The 15,171-nt window shown below is 42.8% G+C and overlaps 1 protein-coding gene across 5 annotated transcripts in view; it reads right to left on the bottom strand.

Annotated features, from left to right (window-relative positions):
* Nucleotides 1-15,171, bottom strand: part of LOC107372839 (ephrin type-A receptor 6) — a 398,636-nt gene that overhangs the window by 205,157 nt on the left and 178,308 nt on the right. The gene's annotated exons all lie outside the window — the stretch shown is intronic.

Here is a 15,171-nt window from a genome sequence, read left to right as displayed (position 1 = left end):
TTCATTTCCACTTCATCGTTTTGTTGACTCATTGCCGCGTGGCTCACAGGTGCATCTGAACCTAATGGACTACCATCTTATTCATAACTTCAGAGGCCGACTATGAAAAGTCACGGTGCTGTTGAACAGATTTATTCAGAGTGTCACAAATCAAAAACACGTTTTCCATCATTAATGTGTGGAAGAGGAATGTGCAGACTGTCAGAAATCACAACTTTAGCTAAATCAGAAGCTGGAAACAGCCACTAAATAATAATAATAATAATAATAATAATAATAATAGTACATTTTATTTCAAAGCGCCTTTCAGAACACCCAAGGTCACTTGAGAGAAAAAGTGTAAGATGAGCTAAAAACTAACATGAACTCCAGTTCCTGGCTAAACTATGCAGGTCCCGAGCCGAGATGCTGATAGCAGATGTTTATCATGAAATTATTCAGAACAGAAACAGACTGGGACATGTGTAACAAGAACTAATGACTAATATTTGGATATATTATTGGGCATTAAGAGCATTGGCATGTTGCTTCGATGAGTAATGAATAATTAATACGTTATTGATCCCCTTGTGGAACCCATCCTTACCGTGCAATTTGTATCGCCCCAGAGGAAAACTTTAGGGTTCAGTATCTTGCTCAAGGACACTTCAGCACGTGGCCTAAGAGGTCTGGGGTTCGATTCCCTCACATTTGGGTCAGAGGACAACTGCTGTGCCCCTTAATTATTACAGTCAATCTATGTTCAACATTATTACTCTCTCAGTGGCATACCATCGTCCCGGCTCTGTAAGAGTACATATGCAGAATGTCAGCGTAGTCCAGAACGGGTTAGAGACGTCAAAAACAAAAACGCAGAAGCCACTGGGTAACCTTTACTGCTCCCAGTGCAGGAGGTCTGGATAAAACAGGATCTGAGAACAGAACCGGAGAAAAGTAGTTCTTTTATAATAAAATGGCTCAAATTCTTCAAACAACTTCCTAAAACTAATACCTCTATTTCTAATCAAATGAAGTCATTTTCATTTCCTGTGGTTTTCTTGGAAGCTTTGGTGCATTTTCCTACCGTCTCCTGAAGGAAAGAACACAAGAGGTGAGACAATGAGCTTAAAAATCCTTCCCAAGCAGCGGGAAGCCACTGCTTCCGCTGCGTATTGACCATCATCTTAACCTCCAACAAACTTGAGATTCATGCAGCAGATAATGTAAACGTCTCAGGCTTTTGAGGCTTCTGTTGCTGCTGCTCGTCACTAACCTTATCGATTCAGCACGGTAACACAAAGTGAGCCGTTTGAAGTGATTCACCTTGAGGCATCGAGTGTCTTTGTGTGTGTCTAAGTTGATAAATGAAGCGGTGCTGAGAACATGGGAGGGCCTGAAACCACAGCTTGAACTGATCAAACGAGGGCAATTACAACACAAACGGACAGAACACACACACACCCCTCACATGGTGACATTAAGTGTGTGTGTGTGTGCGCTAATGCGTTAGCTGAATGACACACACGACTGTTCTCAACGGTCACCGCACATTCTCAGTTTAGTCACTATGATCCAGAGAAATGTGCCGAGAGAGAAATATGAAGAGTTTCCTGAAGAGTATGATTTTTCTCCCAACAGAAACTGGGCTTCACACACACACGAACACACACACACACACACACACACACACACACACACACACACACACACACACATACAGCCAATCTGTATTAGTATGGTAAGTGGCATCCCCTGCAGCGTACCAGGGCTGCCTCCGTCATTAACCTCTGATACCAACATGTCCTTGAGCCACAAGCCGTCAGTCAGCCCCCCACCCCACTGGACCGGTTGTAGACTCTGTCAACCTAATGATGCTTCTGCCCGACCTTCGCTGAACTGAGACCATCTCAGTTTTTTGTACCACACGCTGTCCTGCTGCAATCTGTCTGCCTGAGCTTTGTTGCAAGGCCAGAGTGGTGCCGTGTGATGGGCGACCAGGCGTCACTCGAGAAGGGACTCGCGCACTGGCATTGGCTCACACACACACGCACACACACACACACGCACACACACACAAGCACACACACACACACACACCTGTGGGAATGGCAAGAGCAACGATGAACAGCAATGTGAACTCGAAGAGACAGCCTGTCAAACGTGAATGAAGTCTGGAAAAGAGCAAAGCCACCATCTGCAAATCAGATGCTGCTATTGATCCATCAAGGGTTGCAGCTTTCACCTTAAGCATGGTGGCTGTCAACGTTCTCCCTATGAATGTAACCTCCAGTACATCAACAATTACTTTAGAAATGAGCATAGGCACAAAAAAAGAAATGAGCTTAATGGGCAGAGCTATTTTATCAGCCTAAAGTATCAATAACTTGGTTATTTTCCTGAACACCACATAAAATTTAATCAGCATAACAAACTGAACATCCACAGGCCAGCCGAAAACAGTCTCCACCTGGATTTAACTAAGCAGACAGGTAGGAGGCTCCTATTGGTTAATTACTGCATCGTTCAGCTGCAAGTTATTTAACCCAACTGGTGAAATGAGCTGCTTCTCATTCCTTAACCATGTCAAAGACTTGGCATGCCCGCAATGTTGTCTCATCTGAGCCACAAACTGCCATGTTTAAAATGTTATGTACGGGTGAGCACGCCTTGTGCACATGACAGATCTGCATAAAAATGAACCTCAGTTCTAGATTGGGGTCTAGTCTGTTGGCCGTCTGTGTGTGGCGTTTCTGATTGTTTCATTAAAAGACCCACGCCAGTGGCGGCTGGCCAGTAGAGGGCGATAGGGCGCCGCCCTCCCAGTTTTCCCCAGTGTTTTTAATTTTTATTTAAAAAAATAAATAAATAAAATTAACAATAATCACATATTCTAAGTTAATTGTGTGATTTGTAACAAAAACAAATCATACATATATATATATATATATATATATATATATATATATATATATATATATATATATATATATATATATTGGTGAGAAGCTCTCTGCCGAGCGGTGGAGGCGACAGAAAGGCTGTGGGCTGTGTTTCAATCGCCCAAGCAGCACGGAAGCAGCCGGCCAATTGCTGACAAGAAAATCAAACGGTAGGAATGGGAATGTATCCAATCAGCGTCGACGTTGTTTCAGAAGCATGATGGGCGATAGAGCTACCGCCCAAGGCTTTCGTTGGTGTTCGGTAGAACTCGACAGAGTCTCGACTACTCCAGCACGTTTTTGGTCGTGACGCAGATGTAACATGGACGCCAGTGCGCCTACAACCAGCATGGATACCGGATCTCAGCAGCCACTGAATTCAGTTCGGTCTCTTCTCCAGTATCCGTTCGAGAGGAGAACTATGGTGGAAAACTTAATGTCAAAGAGCTTGGACCAGATCAGCCCGACGTAAAGATAAGCCAGCAGGAGGAGGAGAGAGGTAAACTGTACACACTAGGCTTCTCCCGAAATTGGTACACCAGGAAGGCTTGGCTAGCTGGATACAATCACGCTAATGCGTTATTTTGCTTTCCAAACGGCTGGGACAGATGAGGCATGGATTGAGTCAGGAGTTACGGACATGAAACATTTTTCTGAGAAGGTGAAGAAAGGAGTCGTCCCGGGCACACATGGACAACACGTTGAAGTTAGCTATGCTAGGCAGAGCTAACATTGCCATGCAGCTAGAGACGAGGGACGCATGCTTGCAGTGAAGAAACACAATGAAGAAGTGGATCAGAACCGGCACATTTTGTCCAAGAGAGAGATGTCAACACAGTGTATGAGCACAAGGATGACCTCCTCAGATGTTTCCAGATGATCAGAGACTCGGATGACTTTGATCCAGTCACTGAGAGAGAGGCAGGAGGCTTTGTGAGAATGCTGGAAGAAGATTTCGGCTTTCTGCTGGCATTGTGTCACAAGATCATGCCACATGTGGACATGCTGTTCAACCAGCTGCAGAAGAGGAACATTGACTCTGTCTACATCACAGGGGTCATCCAGAGCTTCACCAACAGCATGCAAAAGATCAGGTACATACTTGTTTATTTAATATTATTGTGATGAAATTCTCCAGTATGTTAGTTTCACAAACAGTAATGTGGATGTGGACCATATATGGTCATGTTATTTTATGTGCAATTTAATGCAGTATTTTTCAGCCTTGGTCCGCAAGGCAGCGTGCCAATAGTCAGACACACGTGGATTAATCCCTTTGTCCAATGATGTAAGACAGGAAATAAAAGAGCTGTGCTTAATTCAGGAAATAGTGAAGTTGTGCACAAAGCTCAGAAAGCACAAGTTTGTTTAAAAAAAAATAGAACAGCCCCACCAAAAATATTTTTCACCAGCCACCACTGGCCCACGCTGTCTGATGGAAGGCGCCTGTCTCCAACTCTGTTTTTAAAACCACTCTACAACATCTGGTGGTCGTGGACACATGTTAGCCTGTGTGAGAAGGGTCAGATCATTGGCATCAAGCAGAGAAAACATCTACAGAGATGCAGAAACGACTAAAACTGGGATCAGAACTGTCCAACGCTTTATTAGAACTGGTCTGATGAGTCCAGTTGGACCCTGGTCCAGAGTGATGGTGCATCAGGGTAAGAAGAGAGGCAGATGAAGTGATCATGCCTACTGTACAAGCCTGTGGGGGCAGTGTTATGATCTGGGCTTGCTGCAAGTGGTCAGGTCCAGGTTCAGCAACAGGAAGTGCTCCAAGAACGAGGTCAGCTGACTACCTGAATATCCTGAATGGCCAGGTTATTCCATCTTCCCTGATGGCACGGCCATATTCCAAGAGGACAATGCCAGGATTCATCGGGCTCAGATGGTGAAAGAATGGTTCAGGGAGCATGAGTCGCCATTTTCACACAGACCTTAACCCCACTGACAGTCTTTGGGATGTGCTGGAGAAGACTGTGCAGCGGTCAGACTCTACCATCATCAGTGCAAAATCTTGGTGAAACATTAATGCGACACTGCATGGAGATAAATCTGGTGATGCTGCAGAGGCTTATGGGAACAAGTGTGTTTCGTAGTTAACTCATTCACTGCCATTGACGACTAAGGTCATCATTTTAAATCCAACCGTTCTCTCCCAATGACGACTAAATTTATTGTTTGCATTTTTTTACTGTGTGGGCATCGGAGCAAGCCCCCGCACCATGAGAACAATCATCTCAGCTCTAAAGCCGATCTTCATCCACATACGTCACAGGTCACGTGATCAGGAAGCAGAAAATCCATGTGCTAGGAGATCGTTTAGAGCCGCTGCTGTAAAAAAGTGAGGCGCGAACCAGAAAAGCTTCTGCCGATCACAATTCAACAACGGATTATGAAAGAACGGATAACGCTCGAAACACGCAGATTCTTCCTGATGTAAGAGGTGAGTCTCCGCTTTGTTTTGGTTGTTTTGGTTGTTTTGGCGTCGACATCATCCTAGCGCGCATCGTTCTGACTCTTAAAAAAACAGTAAAACGGTGAGAAACGCTGGCAGCGAATAAGTTAAAGATAAAGGTGGTCCAACAGAATATTGGAGTGTGTGACTTTTCTTTCGGTGTTGTATTTTTTGGGTTGGGCAGTGTACATGACAGCAGACAGCTAGTGTGGCAGTTCAACTTGCTCTAAATTTAATATTTCAGCCCAAAACGTTAAAGGGACTTTACTGAGTTTTGAATTTTTATGCTCGTGATTGCCCCCTCAGGCCAAAAGCGTAACGGCAGCTTCAATAGTAGGCTCGTGCACGAGGCGCGCATGCTGTACGTGCACACTCCTTAACAAAAATAACAGCTGAGACGGTCCCGTGTGTGTGTGTGTGTGTGTGTGTGTGTGTGTGTGTGTGTGTGTGTGTGTGTGTGTATGTGTGGCCCGGAGGACAGAAGAACGCAGCAAATTAATAAAAATAATGTGCCTCTGTCTCTGGAGCTGCACTTTCTCGTCGGCCAGCCGAACGTGCAGTGTGTGTGTGTGTGTGTGTGTGTGTGTGTGTGTGTGTGTGTGTGTGTGTGGCCCGGAGGACAGAGGACAGGAGAACACGCAGCTAATTAATTAAATAATTTGGTTCTGTACCTTTCTCTTCAGCACAGCCGACAAAGGTTTATGATGGGTCAGTCCTCCTGCATGCTCAGATCATTCCCTTCCCTTGCTTGAAAAATTGTTCCAAAATGGAAGTTGAACCCACATCTTTTTTATCTGTGAATTCAATGCCGTTCGGCGAGTCTCAAATAAAAATTTTGGCGTCTTATTACTGTAAAAAAATATACCATTAATGTAAAAAAGAAACTCTAAATGAACTATGTTCACTTCAAGAATCGAATCCAGGTCTCCTACATGAAAGTCAGACATCTTACAAGGTGAGCTACACAGCAGTAACATTCACAGTATCTGTAACGTTTATATCCTTGATGACAGCTGAAACAACGTTCAAAGAACGGTTCGGAGTGAAAATGGCTATTTTGTTGCTAATTAGCAGGAAATATCTAGAAGAAAGTAGCTAAGGGTCCTCAGACATGTAGCTAGCTTTGTCACTAGGCGTTAGGAACAGCGACAAAGTGGCACTGCCTCTCTCTCTGCTGCTAAAGCTACGGATAGCAAATGCTACGGGCTATGCCTGAGCGTGAACGCGCATGAAGCAGCCTGCTCGACCCGAGCATCTCTCTCTTTCTGTGATTGTACAGAAAAACAGGCAATCACAGTAAAAATGCCAGGGCTCATTCTACAGGACCAGGGCATTGCAGGAGAATGTATGAAGAAGACATTTATTATTTCTATACATGTTTTGGCTGTCAGACGTCCCTTTAATTATATCTCCATCTTCAGGTTAAAGCTCTGCTCCACATGTATGTAGAACCAGCTGAGGATGATGGCTAAGCTGAAAAACATGACGTTGTCAGCAAATTACTACATGGCGGCACTTCGCTGGTCTCCAGGTGAGGCAGCCGCTGCTCAGCCACTCACCTGCCGATATGACACATTGGCGCTCTAAGCCGCTCGCCTCCTTGAAAAAAATGCCCTCCTCCCCCTTTTCATCTAATGATCGTGATTAACAGGAAATCCTCCAGAATGCTGCAGGATCTGTCTGCTTTTCTCCTGAGCGGTAAGTCTTGTGTGAGTGCGTGCTTGTGTGCACGCGCAAGTGCGCAGGCGCTCGCTAACAACTCGTTTTTAGATTGAGAAACTCCCACAGCACACGCAGGGGGCGGGGGGTTTAGGGGGTTTAGGGGGGTGCGGCCTATCACTGCCTCAAGTGCCGCTCTCTCGGTCTGCCAGGCGACGCCTCTTTCAGAGGCGTTTTCCCAACAGGGAGTGTGGATGAAATACGTCTCCACCCAGGCCTTGACCCTCGCTTTAAAGAAATGACAAAGGCCAGGCAGGAAGTGAGATGTGGAAAGTGCTTATCCGGCACACATCCCAGATGTAAACCAGAACGCTGCAATAGGTCAGTCGTCCCCTCTGCAGTAAGAGCGTATAACTCCTCACTTCAACTGGCACTGGCATTATCCTAGTACACAATATCATCAATGCAACACTCAGTATGTGTTCAACACGTGTGCAGTACTGGATTTACATAGTATGCTGCATAGTTCTGGAACCCAAGTTTCGCTTTTGGTTTTTTAGCGGTTGAAGTCATAATAATAGCTTACTGCTTATGTGTATACACATGTACTGTTGTTATTTATTTCGTTGAATAATATTTAAGCGTATGTGTGTGAATTTCCCCACTGAGGGATCAATAAAGTTTATTCGATTCCAGTCCATTTCAAAATAAAACATGTGTTGCTTTTTCTTCTGGCTTTATTACTAATATTGACAAAGACATCAGTTCACAGTGTGTGATAGCTGACAATTATTTTTACAGGCATATTTTAAACGTTTTACGTCAGATTTCTAACATGAACTTGCATGAACCCAGGCCCTCTGAGATCTTCTGCACATAACCCAGAGTGGGGGTGAATGGCAGAAACCTTACAGACTACATCTGTTTCATACTCTGTGTAAATTAAGGGCAACTAACGAAGACTCGCTTGATGTCACATTTGGTTTTACTTGCCTTATTAAACCATTTTCATACTGATCATTGTGCTTTTGCTCTCCTACAGATGTTGAAAGCACCTGATTCACACTGGATCATGAACAGAGCGTCTGGATTACAATGTGTCAACTATTTCAGTAATTTTGTCCACTTTAATGACAGAATTTAATTATACGAAGAGACTTTTCATCAGAATTATGAACTTTTCAGGGTTATTAATTGCATAATACACCTTTATCTTTGATTTAAAAGGCCCCTTCTCATAATCATTATTGTAGCATAGCTGACATTTAACTCCTCAAACTGTGAGCCTCAGCTGACAGACAATACATCACCATATAGTCTAGAAAGAAGCACACCTGGGTGGAACATGAACCACCAGAAAAGAAAATCATATCCTGGCCCACTGGCCTTTGGGTCTTTGATGTAATTGTGGACCTTTAGCTCAAGGTTAATGAGAGCTGGAAGTCACCCAGAACATCTCCCTGGCCGAGGCTCAGAGCAGCAGACAGGCTCCTCAGACATGGAGGCAGCAGATTGGTTGAAAGGTCTTCTGCTCCAGAATCACTGGACCTGAACATCACCTGTTTGCTCCTGGCACAGCACTCTGTCTCCACGGTAACTCCAAATGTCTCCATTCATTTTTTATATTGTTGAAAAATGTTTTAGATTAGATTTAAATCTAAAAGCTAAACCTAACCAACACAAACAAAATACCTAATTAGGTGTTTAATTTACACCTATGAACCACTTAAAAAATGTATTTTTCTATTTTTTAAACAATATTTCCCTTCTGCCAAAAAAAATAAATAAATAAAGAGTCTCTGACCTTTAAATTAAACACGAGTGTGAAAAATAATTGTGGAATATTTAAGATTAAAATCATGAAAACAAGTAGTCGGATATTTAACATTTCACTTAATCAGCTCTGCAGTTGCTGTCTCGTTTACCATCCAGGCTATTCATCGTATTTTACTCTCGAGGAAACAAGACGCACCTATTTATTTTATTTCAGATAAAAACTTTAATAAAGTCCAGAATTAACGCACGTTCCTTCAGTATTCAACACATCATGCAGCAGCAGCATGAGTCAACACAATTGTTCTGCAAGAAACATGAAGTTCTCCAGATTTCATCACCTAAAACAAAATTACTGCACATAAAAAGGAACTCATACAATGCATTTGTTTCCATTTTGCATAAAGCTGTGACCCTTTAGTGGAATGCAGCAGAGGATGGTGGGTTTCTCTCCTGGTGGTCAGCGAAGAAGAACAATTCCAAGAGGAGCACAATTCTGCAGCATTTACTTGCAAATCCACATGAACAAATGTTGCAGAATAGTTCAGCTCTTGAAATCAAAGGCAGTGTGGTGAGGAGGCGAAGCAGAGGATGGGAGATCGTTGCACAGATGGTGGCGTTAAAAGTGAAATGCAGCTTGAAACTTATTGAATATGAAGAAAAAATGAGAAAATAAGCTCTTTTCTGTTTCATTCCACACAGATATTAACATCTTTAGTTTCCAATCATAGAAAACTCACAGTCCTCTTAAAGACCTTATTGCTTTCTCTCTGCTCCCACAGCGTGCACTTTGACCACACAGACTCCATTTCTGTACTGGAATGACAACCCCTGGTGTTTTTCTCCATGTAGAATACTTTTCCTGTCTCCCAGGAGGAAATTACAATTCAGCTCCGTGCTCATGTAACATGCATTAATGTTCATTTTGATGCAAAACAAAAGAAGAGACAAACTCTGACTTACTTCAGCAGCTCTACATTTGTGTTCATGTGTTCACTCACAGGGCTTCTAGTAGGAATGTTTTATGCACGACAGAAGCAGCTCAGGCACTCTGAGGTTTAATGGTTTTATATGCAATCAGAACAAAAAAAGCCTCGGAACGAGAAGCCCCTCTTCACTTCTCCCTCTTTCTCCCGTCTCACAGACTCATCACACTCTGGAACTCTCTTCATTAGCAGAATGAAGGAGTCTTTTCTCTGATTCACACTGGAGGATTAGCGGGCCTTTCTAACACACCTCTGCTGAAGTGATGAGTAGTTAGTGATGCTGCACAAGAACACTTCTGGGTGTGATGGCATCAGCGTGTTATTTATATCTATTACAGCCATGAGGGATGCAAGTTTTTCTCTCCACCCATTAAGTTGGTTGATGTAGTCGGTCGTTAGCGCCACATTCTGTGCGTTTACTGTAACCCTTTAAAAACCCGAATATTCACAATAACCCGGTTCCGCAGGTCCACGTAAACACCGCCAAAAACCCGGACATGCTCATAACCGGGTTTTTAAAAACCCGGTTACTACACCTGGGGTAACCCTTTTCTAACCCGAATGTTTGGTCGTGTAAACGCATACCGGGGTATCCCCATCAAAGCGTGTGTTCTGCGCATGCTCTGTTCGCAAGGAATCTTGGTCTTTTGAGTAGCGAGGCGTCTTGTATGCGCCAGAACTCCGGAAGTAAACAACAAGTTGGGAGCAACATGGCGAGTCGCGGCTCAGCACCACACTTTTGGAGTGACGAGGAAACTAAAGCGCAAACAAACGCGGTCGCTATCTCTTCCGAACTGGGAAACATGTTGTTGTTTTCACGGATACCGGGACAAGAAGAACCGGAAATGACGCATATTGCGTCTGGACGTAGTCCACACGTCCTGACGCTACCCCAACGTCCGCGTTTAAATGGGTTATGCAAGTTAGAGGTAACTCTTTCTATTTATGCTTGTAAACGGGTTATTCTGATCAACTCAGAAACCCGAATACCGACCTTAACCCGATCATAACCCGGATATTGGCTGCATGTAAACGTAGTCACTAGTCACAGTCAAACATCATCACCAACAACAGACTGACAGACATCCACTCTGCTGAGATATTTAACATGTATCTTTAACACTCACAGATAAGGATGTTTATCTTTTAAAGTATGCATGTGTTCGCATATGAGCTAACACCCATGCTCATTTAAATAAACTCACATCACTCAAAAGACTCACACACATTAAAGGGATACTATGCAACTTTTTCATATTTTAAAATTATTTTCTTGAGCCAGTATGTGCTAAAAAGACCCTTTAATGAAAAGTCATTTAGCCCCACCAAGCTCTGTGGCCAGAATACCGCACTTACAACTTCAGAGTACCCGGACCGGTCCCTGTTGATGTTTTAGATTATGAACACAGCTGATTTGTTTGATTTAGTGATGGACCTCACCTGTAGAAACTAATGAAGGCTGAGGAGACATTTCAGCTGTTATATTAAGGTGTTAAAAACAAGAACTCACAGCAAGGAGATGAGTTACACTTTCGGTTTTACAACAGAGAGTTAAAACGGACTCTAGGGGGTAAGCCAAATCTTGGTTCCTCTTTAATGTTTATCCTGCAACTGTTTCTCAAGCCCAAATAACCAAGACTGCAGATCTCACATTTCCTCGCTGACAAGGGTTTGCTCGGGTTCACATTGTCCCTACTCTGTTTATATGTGACCCTGTGATGGACTTGACATGTCCAGGATGTCCCAAGACTCTTGCACAGAAACAGTTCAGAAGAAAATTGCAGGAATGTCTCAAACCAGGAGTCTCTTTACTTACTGATAAAAAAAGAAGCAGAAACTGTTTGGATGATCTGTTAGTGCAGGCAGTACCACAGCTTGCCCTCTGTGTCCAAATAATTTCACGATAAACATCCAAACACGAACACAAATCCACAGAGGACACAACTATAGTTCAGAGAATCGAAATGGCAGAACATCTATCAGCGTGAGGCCGCGGCCCATGTTGAGGCCTTTCCCCCTAACATGTGAAGTCTGATGCTCACTAATTATTCAGAATTTTAAGCATTAAACTCCACTTAAACAGGAAAGTTGCAAAAAAAAAGCACCCTCCTCATAGTTGTCATGAGTGTAAACTATCTAATAAACCTAAAATGTTTTTTTTAACCAGGCTGTAAAAATGTTTATTTCTGCTGTAAAATTGGCTTTTTTAACATGGCAGTCAATGAGGATTTGCTCACTTCTGGTGCCAGCCTCTAGTGGATGAGGATGGAACTGCAATTTTGCCACCTCTTTGACTTCATTTTCACCCCAGAATTATGCGGGCCTGACCAGAACCGCTAGAATAGCAAGACGGCATAATCGTAGTTAAATGACCACAGAGAACTATTTAAAACAGCTAAAAAAAGATCATTAGTGTGGGACTTTAAATTATATAAAATTAAATAATTGATAATTAAATGTATTAAATTAAATTCAATAAAATTACTTAAACTCTTCATCAATTGAATAAATACAGCTTAGAAAACTTAAGGTGACATAAATATTGTAGTCTGTATAGCTACAGCGTTGTTTTATTCAGGATCAGATAAATGTTAAAATGCAAGTGATAAATAATGAGTTGGTAAAAGTAAAAAAACTGGTTTGATATAAATAGATTGTCACTGCAACTTAAGACAATGACAGAAAAAAACCCATCATCATTAAAATGGATGAGATGGAAATTCAAAGAGTAAAAGAAAACCAATATTTAGGAGTGGTGTTAAGGTCTCACATGGAAGTCACATTTTGGTTATATTAAAGGTTAAAATCACCAAAGCCATTGCAGTGTTTGGTTTTTACAGGGTAGTTCTGGGCTGCTGACACTATTGGTTATGCCATATGTCTTACTGTGTAAAATGTTGGGATCCACTTGTAAAATCTAAACGTTTGTTTATTTTACAAAAGGAATCAATAATATTTGCTGTAAAATCCCTCTAACCTGTTATTTACCAAACAAAGTCCTGAATGTTCTTTTTTTTTTTCTTTTTGAAAATATCATAAATAGTCTAAAATATTTCACCAACAAACATTCAGTGAGTGTTTTAAAAAAGATTAAGTAAATCAAAAAGCACTGAAGTTTCTAAACTTAAATTTAGAACCAAAATTAATTCATTAGTGTTTACTGTATAAATGTATGGAGCAATCATAAGCAGGAAACCGGCTCTTGGAGGGCGCAGACGCTTTTTTTCTCCTCTCCTCCGAATCTTATCCTCAAGGCCCTTGTCTGTCTGTGTGTGCTGGGTGCACGGCTGCTTCTGCATTTTTCTGGAAACTGAAATTCACTAAAATGGATCTCGTCAGTTGGTCTCTCAACGTGATTGATAACATTTTTTCAACGATGAGAACGGGAGAAGGGGCTCCCGGATGCCCCTCCGGGACAGACCCAGTTGGGCACATCATGGACTCCTGGAAACAGTGGAACTTGATCTGTCTTTCTCAGCTGTCTGTGGAGGACTCTGAAGACGTGTGGATGTTCGTGGTGTTGGTGTCGGGTTTCCTGCTCATTGGCCTTGGAGGCTTCCTGGCTTACCGGAAAATTAACGAGCTGTCGAGGAATATTGGCGTGATCCCAGAGCTTGGAGATGGTTTGCACCGTGCTGTGAATTAGCAGACTCACATAATTGTCGAGATGAATTGTAAGCTTGGAAGTTTGGCCAAGATTCATTCATTGGCACAAAAGATGGAGGTTGAGGACCAACAAACTGTAAGACAGAGAGGAAATTATCTCTGTCTGGCCCCAAAACAATTTCTAATCAGAATCTGGCGCCCTTGAGCCTGCAAGGCTCCAACGAAAACTCCCCCCTCAGAAGATATGTGGAATGTGCCGTCGCTATGGGAACTCAACTCTGTCTCCTTTCCCAGCCTGGGCGGGACTGCGGGAAGCCCGCTGAAACGTTCCATGGTCACTGCAACACTCCAGCCCTCAACAAGTGGTGCTCGCTGCAGAACCACAAAGGCGGAGCTGCACCAGAAGGTGGAGCTGCACCAGAGTCAGCCCCGCCCATTCCAGAATCAGCCCCACCCATTCCATCAGAGTCAGTCCAATTCCTTCCAGTTGTCAGACTTGATAGCATTCTGGAACCAAAGAGGGTGTTGTAGCTAAAAAATGCAAGATTGAGGACGGAGTTGAGAAGTGAATTGAACAGTTTTTGTAAAGGTTCCATATAATTAAAAATCTAACTTTTGGAACTTTTTACCATGTTATATTGTCATTTCCTCATAAGAAACACGCCAAAGCCATTTTTGGCCTCATTCATGCGTTTTCCTCCCATCTCAGCTTCAATTTGGTCTCCTCCCCCGAAGCGGGTCTGGTCTTGGTTCTCAAATCTGGATATTCTGTCAATTTTCTGACAAATTATTTATGAAATGACTTCTACTGAGACACCGCCGGAAAAACTATACATCCCATCTACAAAGACACACTGGATAGGACAATAAAATGTAACGCCATTCAATTATTATCAGTTGTGGTGGTGTAGTGGTTATGGTGTCAGGTTGACATGCAGTTTTGTGCAGGTTCGCTTCCCAGTAGTGGAAATATCCTATAACCCCTTTTCCTCATTTCTAGCTACACTTGCCAGTACTATGTTTACAACAATTTATTGGTATGCCGTTTAACATATAATGACTAGTGTGTTTTTTTACTTTTATTTATTCGTTTAATTAGCCAGTGTGAGTCCATTTGTGAGCAGAGTTTCAACTAAAATGCTGTTTAGGAACGACCAAATTCAAAGAACTTGTAGAGACATAAATATTTTGCTGAAAAGGAACATTACAACTAAAATATGAACAAATTAAATGTTTCAGCTGGCTAAATAGATTGTTACCGACCCCACCGAGAATCGAACCAGCATCAGCTGAGGGGAAAGCAAAACCTAAGTGAGACGATCTTGCCACTGGACCACCAGAACCCACACACTTTTGTTTAGTGCTGTTATAGACAAGTTTTGTTAGAGCGGCTGTCGGCAGCTATTTGATAAAAGAAACCTTTTCATTTCGGGATATATTCAGACTTTGTCATGTAGCAAGTTATATTTATCTTGTTTAATTGGAGCATAGAACATAGCATTAACAACTGTAAACTAGTAACAGCCGTAATTCATGTGGGTCAGGTTAGTTTGCGATAAAGTTGAAAAACAAAAACGGAAGTCAGTGGGCTAGGCTGAGTTTGCGTGAGTGGGCGGGGCTGACTCTGGTGCAGCTCCACCTATGGTGCAGCTCCGCCTTTGTAGTTCTGCAGCGAGCACCCTCTCACCCTCAATGCTCCTCCCCCTATTCACACTGAGGTGACATGCGCTGCTTATCGTGGCTGCAGGAACTGAAGTGGGGACAGTCC

The sequence above is a fragment of the Nothobranchius furzeri genome, chromosome 14, assembly GCF_043380555.1.
Source record: "Nothobranchius furzeri strain GRZ-AD chromosome 14, NfurGRZ-RIMD1, whole genome shotgun sequence".
Taxonomy (NCBI): domain Eukaryota; kingdom Metazoa; phylum Chordata; class Actinopteri; order Cyprinodontiformes; family Nothobranchiidae; genus Nothobranchius; species Nothobranchius furzeri.
The sequence above is the reverse complement of the archived record's forward strand: the minus strand, read 5'-3'. Positions and strand labels throughout refer to the sequence as shown.